Here is a 7,295-nt window from a genome sequence, read left to right as displayed (position 1 = left end):
AATTTTAATTTTAGTTTGTGTTCCGCCCCACGCGTGTCGGCGGAGGGGCGCTGCGCGGCCGGGGGCTGCGCGGAGCGGAGCGGCCCCCCGTCCTCTCCCCTTCCCTCTGTGAACCGCGGGCTGGGGGTGTGTGTGGGGGGGTGCTGCTCCCCTCCAGGCGCTTATTTTCGGGMTGAGACTTGACCGGTATCAACCTCGGAGCTATTTTCCTTCAACTAAATTTAATTTAAACTGACTCAGCTGTTGTAGGAGAAGCTCGGGGAGGGGGGGGGAAAATGTTAGTTTGTGGATTGTTTACCTTGCGTTTAGGGAATCTCTCTGTGAATATTTGGTAACAATTTCTTTTCTTGAAACGGTTTGGCTGTGCTGGACTCGCCCCAGGACAGGCCGGGCTGTCAGGAGCCGAAGGGAGCGGCCGTAACAGGTGCAGCGCGGATGCTCGCGCGCCCCGCGGCTCTGCGGGAACCGCTGCGCCCCGTTACGCGAGAGGCGCGCTCGCAGCGCGGCCGTGCCCGCGAACCTCGTCACCGGGCCGCGCTGGGGGGGCCTTAGCGCCGGGCGTCACCGAGCGACGCCTGGAGCTCGGGGCGCTGCGGCAGCTCGTGCGGGTGCTCCCCGCCGGCAGCGGTCCCTCAGCCGTGCTCCGGCGCGGCGTGAGAAGCACAGAGATGAGGGGGAAAGAGAAACGCGGAGGAGCCGCCGCTTGCGTCTGAGCTGCGTTCTCTGGGCTTGGTGTTCGTTTAATACGGTGGCTGTGGCGTGTGGCTGTGGTGTCGGGCCGTAGTTCTGTCCCTGCCCKCTGTGCAGGGCAGAGGCGGTACGTTTTGTGTTCTTACTGAAACGTAAAACCCCAACGCATGTGTGTCATAGAAGAAATTTACTGGGAAGATACTTCATAGATCAAAAAATTGTCTTCATTTTAGTAGCTTCATAGGATCCTTATTTGGAGCCAGAATCTGGAGTGGCTGGACACTAGTGAYTGACTTCACTGGAGTTATTCTGGACTTAGATCTGCAGATCAGAAAGAAATTTGAGTGGGATTGAATGGTTACTCTTAGGCTGGTATAGCACAAAACCATCCTAGCAAACCATCCCCAGATGCAGGTCCCATTGTGCGATACCTGGGCTCTCCAAAGCGGGCAACGACTGGGCTCTTGTGCTGCTTGGATCTCTCTCCTGCTTCAGCACTGGCAGATGCACCTTGCAGGTATGCAGCTTTCCAAGACTTGCCAGCGTTTTCTTGTTTTGATTGGGATAGAAGGAGRAGTGGGCCACCTGGTGTAGTGCAGGGAAGGACTGGGAGAAGGGGTGAGGATGGGGAGTGCAGTCATTTGTTACCTACTGACACTTTATAGATTGCAAGAAAGAAAAGGCAGAGCAAAGAACAAGCGAAGGGGTAGCTTAGCGGGGGGGAAGTGTCTGGCAGTGAAGGTCTGAGAAAGCTGTCCCACTGGGAGGGCACTAGTGGAGGCAGAGAACCAGGTGAAGACAACTGGGAATGTCCAAGAGGTCCTAGCTGGTTGTCAGAGATGCTCTGAGGTTGCTCGATTTTGGTAGTGCACCTCAGCTTGGCCACGAAGAGAGACAGTGCTTCTGCCTCTGGGAAAATGATGGGCAAGAAAGTCACAGTTGTGTCTTCTAGGACACCTCGTTTAGCACTCTCATGTGGGCTTCCCCAGTAATGGGGATTGGCCAACCGATGCAAATGGGTTGAAGCAGTAGCGTACTTYTTGTTCTGTAGTACTTACAAGCCTCGGGACAGAAATGCTTCTTGCAAAGAATGTGGAGAAATAAAGCCAGCATTTCTACTAGTGTGTTAAGAAGTTTCCTCAAACTTCTTGCAGCCTTACCCAGCAATGTAATTCCACTCCTTGTGATATTTGGTTTACGGCAGTTGAAGATAGGAATATGCTTCTGCCTGGTGTCAAACATAGTGTTTTCCATGATTCTAGTTCAGTCAGCCGATGCAGGTAATTGCCTGTGTAACCCTTTATAAGATGTGACTGGTACAATCCCTTTTGGTTTATTAGAAGTGGTATATAATGTTACAATATAGCACATTTCACAAGAAAGCTATTARTTGAGGAGAAAACATTTCTATTGTACCATGAAACCAACTTTACCTAACAATGTTTAGTTGAAATGATTTAAAGTGGTATTTAATCAAATTTGGGGACAATAATGTTAAAAGGATATGGATATAATTTTAAGATCTTAGAAATAATTAGCAGCCTTATTTAGCATCTTGGCTGATCTAGACTGATAAGGGAGCGATTTGTCCTTTTCACATCGCTGGCTAAGCGTGATGTTGCTGTGAGTAAGCTGGGTAATGTTTACAGGTCTGTCTTAGCAATTGCACTCTGGATAGTAGTCCTTTTAATTGCCTGAGGCTTTTTGCACCGTAAACAAGCATGTTTAASGGGGTTTTGAAAATTATCTCTGGAAGCCAATTATTTGTTTATGCTACAGATACTGATCTGGTCAGGGATACGTCTGTGCTGCAATCATGGACATAGCTTGAAGCACTTCTTGCTCTGCAGTAGCGTATCTCRGTTTTGTGCACCCTGATGCCCCAGGTATTTGCTCTTCCATATTGAGTTCAGCTGTACAAAAGCAACATTATCTCCTTGCTGCAGTGACTGTAGGCTGGATGCACCTGTAAGGAACAGACTGAGGTGAAGTTGATGGAAGAGGAGAGACTTCTGGACACCCTCGCCAGCAACTGTAGGAAATTTGCAGCCTCAAGGCATTAGCCAGGCCGGAAGTTTAGTAGGATGTGAAAATGAGTTAGATGTTTCAGATAGCCATGATGAGACACAAGAGTGGTGTATTTAAAATGAATGGGGCTTTAAGGGAGATGTAAAGCCTTTGGCTTAGTGTTTAAGCTGTTCTCTGATGCTAGAAAACCTGGTTGCTGGCAATGCCTGCTGCAAGGCGTGTGGAGTTGGTGAGGTGCACCACTGCCCCGTCAAGGTGGCAGTGCCTGTCTACTGGGGAGGACCTGTTTTTTCCTACTGGGCAGCAAATTACGGAATTTAATATTAGCAAAGGAATGCATAATATTAAATTTAAATCTGTGCAGTGAGTTCCTTAGTAAACTTCATTTATTCTTTTTTCTACTTCCCTTCCTGAGGGACCTTTTCTGCATGTCAAATAGTGGTTCAGTACCTTGGGTTTTTGTGTCTGTGTGTCTGTTAATAGCGTTACGCTATGTTAGAAATGTTTTGTCAAAGCAAACTCACTCCAGATACTCTTCCACTTGCGTGTTTCTTTAGAGATGCAGAAACTTCACAGGTGTGTAGCATAAACCTTTCCCCTGGTGATTGGATGTTTACTTATGTCCTACAAATAACCTCAGGGAATTTGAGTTTGTTGTGGAGCTGGGGAACCCTTTTTTCCTTTACTCACTTTATAGATCCAGAGGATTTAAGCAGATGATTAATGTTAAACATGTGAGTGTTCTCCCTGGACTCATTTTTTGGATCAAAGGCTAAGTGCTTGGTGTGTTGGTGGGATGGAGCCCATAACTGCTAAATGCAGGGAACTGATCTGTTACTATTCTTATCTCAAAGAGTATATGATATGAACGCTTTGGATTTATGTATGTCTATGCCAGAAATCCCTCTGCTAATTGCTGTCTTTATGCTTTTTATCTTCAAAGTTCTTACAAGCATTAACGAACCTTCATGATACTGCTGAGACATGTTGTTATCCCCATTTTCCAGAAGATGTTGAGAGAGTTTGATCTGCCTGAGACCGCTGCGGGTGATGGACAAAGCTGGGCATTCAACTTGCATCTTTTAATTCCTAACTCTGTAAGGCAGGGACAGCAGCACAGCTCTCTGGCAGCGCTTGGTTAAACATTGCCATCCTTCATGTTATCAGAATGCTCCTGAGATTTCTGTCTGCCAGCCTCTAGAGTTAACTCTGAGACTTCTGTATCGTCTTCTGTGTCAGGCTCCAGTCCAAAATATGGTCCGTCTGCAGGAGCGAGCAACAGCTGGTGAAGAGGAAGGGTATCCAAGAAAATTTTGTATCCATCCAGGCTCTTAGTCTTGCTGGATATTGTGAGCAAGGAAGGGCTGCTGTCACAAGGCTCCTGTTACCTGAACAGTTAAAGATTAGAGAAAGGGGGATATTTTTGATCTTCTCTGTTGTAATTGCAATGATTTTTTGATCTCTCTGGTTTAAAAATGCTCAAAGTACCTTTACAATGCAGAGAAGCTGAGTCTGCGCATATAAAAATAGACATAGTAGGTGTGTATGTCCTAAGAGTTGGCAAACAAATCGGTTGTTTCCAAATCCAGAGTTTGYTTCGTGTCACTTTTGGCTCTGACTTCATTTTGTTTTTGTTTTTCCCCCCACTGCCTGCTTTTGTTTTGCTTCCTTTCCTGAAGTTCCAAGAATTTCCCCAAAGGCAATGGGTAGACTTCAAAAGCGAGAGAACATGCTTTGCGCTGACCTTGCCCCCCAGCACGCTGCACGTCCGCAGGGGCGCAGATGGAGAGGCTGGCGGCCACCTGCCCGCCCTTCGTCARTAAGGCACTTGGGGGCCCTTGGTAGATGCTGGGAAGCCACAGGGCTTCTCTGTGTTAGAGTCAAGAGTGGTGACGAAAGCAAGCCTTTAGGTGCTTTGARCTTTTCCTTTGGGAAATGCTGATTCATCAAAATCCTGTGTCTGGTCATTCCTATGCCTAGGAAGTACCATATATGGAAAGTGATAATTTGAAATATTTGGGGGGGATGGGGGCTTATAATGTTTCATTCAACAAAAATTCAGTTACATCTAACTTCCATTATAAAAGCAAAAATTACTTTGAAATTCTGGTGTTTCCTGCAGGATAGACATCTCGTGCACCTGCATACACAAGCATGTGAAAGAGGGAGATGAGGTCTAATTCTGAATTTACTTTCACTACCTGCTTTGTGAATAAATGGCAATCATCCTCAGCTTTTGCGTGTATATAACAGCCTTTTCCCTCTTTCCTTTTATCCTTCATAGGGAATCTGTGTTCTTCTAAGCTCACGTTCCCTTCCACAAATGACCCATCAGCCTTCATCATTGCCTGTTAGATCAGAAACTCAATTAGTTAATAGAACTGCTGTTTCTCCTTTTTGTCCCTACTACAGATAAGCTCATGGCATCTATGGACAGACTTGTTAGTCATTAATATTCTTTGTATTCTTCATCTCTGGCTTCAAAAAAGAAGCTTTTTCATCTTTTGCCTTGCTTTGTTTTTTAGGAGCAAAAGCCAATTTTGACTGGAGGGGGAAAAAATTTTCTCTGTAGCTTTCTTATATAGCTTCCGAAGGGTCTCCCCTGCTGACTTTGTACTTTCACAGTAGGCAAACATTGACTTTGTTTCCCTGTTTGATACAGAGAATATAGCTGATTTCTTTTCTTGACCTTTTTCATTATGCCTGAGCAGCTTGACAGGATTAATTAGCMGATACTGTCTGTTTCTCTGAAATTCTGATTCTTTGTACCGTTTCTCTATGTCTTTGCTTATTGTATGTAAAGTTCAATTGGCCTAAAGGGAAATAAGCCGGTATCTAAATTTAGAAAAACTTTGAAGTGTTTCCATGGTTTGGAGCCTAGATGATTATTGTGATTGGTCTGTGGATTCTTGGTCTTTCCTTTAAAAGAATTCAAAATGCAGATATCAAGGAATGTGTTTTAATGCTGTGTAYCTCAGATGAAATGTGCATGGACAAGTCTGGTAATAAAATGTTCCTTATTGGGAAGGGTTTTCTGTTCACCACAAAATGCTAACTAGTTGTAAAAGGTCAAATCTGGAGCTTTGCTAATCTGCAGTGCCATCAAAAAGGAAGGTAGGTACATAAATATAGCATTTGATCTACATACTTGTATGGAATCTCACAGTTTCTCTTCATAGAGCAGGACCAAAAGCAAAAAAGCCTGGGCTATGTGTTTTTCTCTCGGTATAAATGTTACTTGAGATTCACTAAATGCTTTTTTGGATGTGCCAGTTGTTCATATCCATGCTGATCATGTTCCCTTGCTCCTAGCTCTGATGCAATGTGTGTTGGAGTGTGATCATTAAGTGTGATTACTGCATTTTTGACCTATTTAAGTCTCTGGCTGTGAAATTCCAATGATGCTAGTTTAAGCTATAAAACAGATTAATAATGTGCCATCATTTACATATTTCATGGCTCATTTCCTGATTACAGTGATTTAGAACCTATATTCTGTTTCAGTGCATGTGTATAAACATCATATAGCATGCACAATCTGGTCACTGTGGCTTGTGGCTTGCATTCCAGAGAATTTATCTTMTGCAGATCAAAGCAGATGTAAGAGAAAGCCACGAGTGCAAGAAGCTATAATGTTTCACATTGCAGGCAAAAAGACCTGATGCTTCCTCCTGAGCTCCTGCCTCACAGAGAGTGTAGGAATGAGGGTATGGAGGGATACAGAAGTTCTTCTGATGGGCAGGAGATCAGGCAAAGAGCATCTTTGCACAACCCCTTGTTCTGTTGTGTTAGTTGCTCCCCTGTGTTCCTTGCTGGCCCTGGAGAAAATACTCTCTGAAAGCTTCCCTTGTCTCAGTGGCAGTCCTTGGATTGCTCTCAGCAGACTTTTACAGAAAGGGAAATATAACTAAGATGCTACATGTGCTTGGTGAGTTTGTATAGAGTAAAGACAACTGTTGAGATCTGGTGTCTTTTCAATCCYTTCATTCAAACCTGTCCTCTTATTTGTGGATGTGAAGCTCTGCAGAACTTCCTTATCCACATGCGTTGAAGGAAGTCTGAGGTTAAAGTTACATGGGTCACCTATGATTTGATCGTTAGGATGACACAGTATGAACTAATTTACCAGGATTACAGATTCAACTGCAAACAGTGGATCCATTAGAAAAATTCAATTTGAAAGATCAAGAGTATATGGAAGTGTTGTATAAATTGTCCTACGGCCCAGTCATTGCATGAGACCTGAATCAGTGAAGCACTTCTGTGCACACTTCAGTCAAGTCCACTCCTGGATGATATGTAAAGAAGTCACTAAACTTCATAGGATTCAGTTACATGTTCAAAACTGCACCTAGAGATTTCTCCCTGATCATGARGTTTGCTTAAAGCTGAGTGTATATTGACCTGTTTTGGTATTATGCTTCGAAGTGGCTGACCCTACAGTTGCTGCATTTGTGGTTCAGGCTTTCGTGTCTTTAGAATGCAGAGTCCCTGGTGTTTGGGGGGGGTGAAGCCTCCAGTGCCTTTGTGTGGGCTATTCGCTAATAGTTTGTGCTTTTTTTTTTTTTTTTTTTTTT

General features: G+C 44.4%; 1 protein-coding gene across 1 annotated transcript in view; it reads left to right on the top strand.

Moving 5' to 3' along the window:
- The first annotated feature begins 1,190 nt into the window (after positions 1–1,190).
- The window catches only part of RASGEF1C (RasGEF domain family member 1C), an 81,957-nt gene continuing 75,852 nt past the window's right edge, over positions 1,191–7,295 (top strand). The window contains exon 1 of the mRNA XM_085312859.1: positions 1,191–1,207. The gene's annotated coding sequence lies outside the window, so the exon portion shown is untranslated. The remainder of the gene's footprint in view (positions 1,208–7,295) is intronic.

This window comes from Rhea americana, unplaced genomic scaffold (assembly GCF_003343005.1).
Source record: "Rhea americana isolate MKP2758 unplaced genomic scaffold, rheAme1 scaffold_37, whole genome shotgun sequence".
In the NCBI taxonomy this organism is placed as follows: Eukaryota; Metazoa; Chordata; class Aves; order Rheiformes; family Rheidae; genus Rhea; species Rhea americana.
This window is presented reverse-complemented; position numbering and strand designations above follow the sequence as displayed.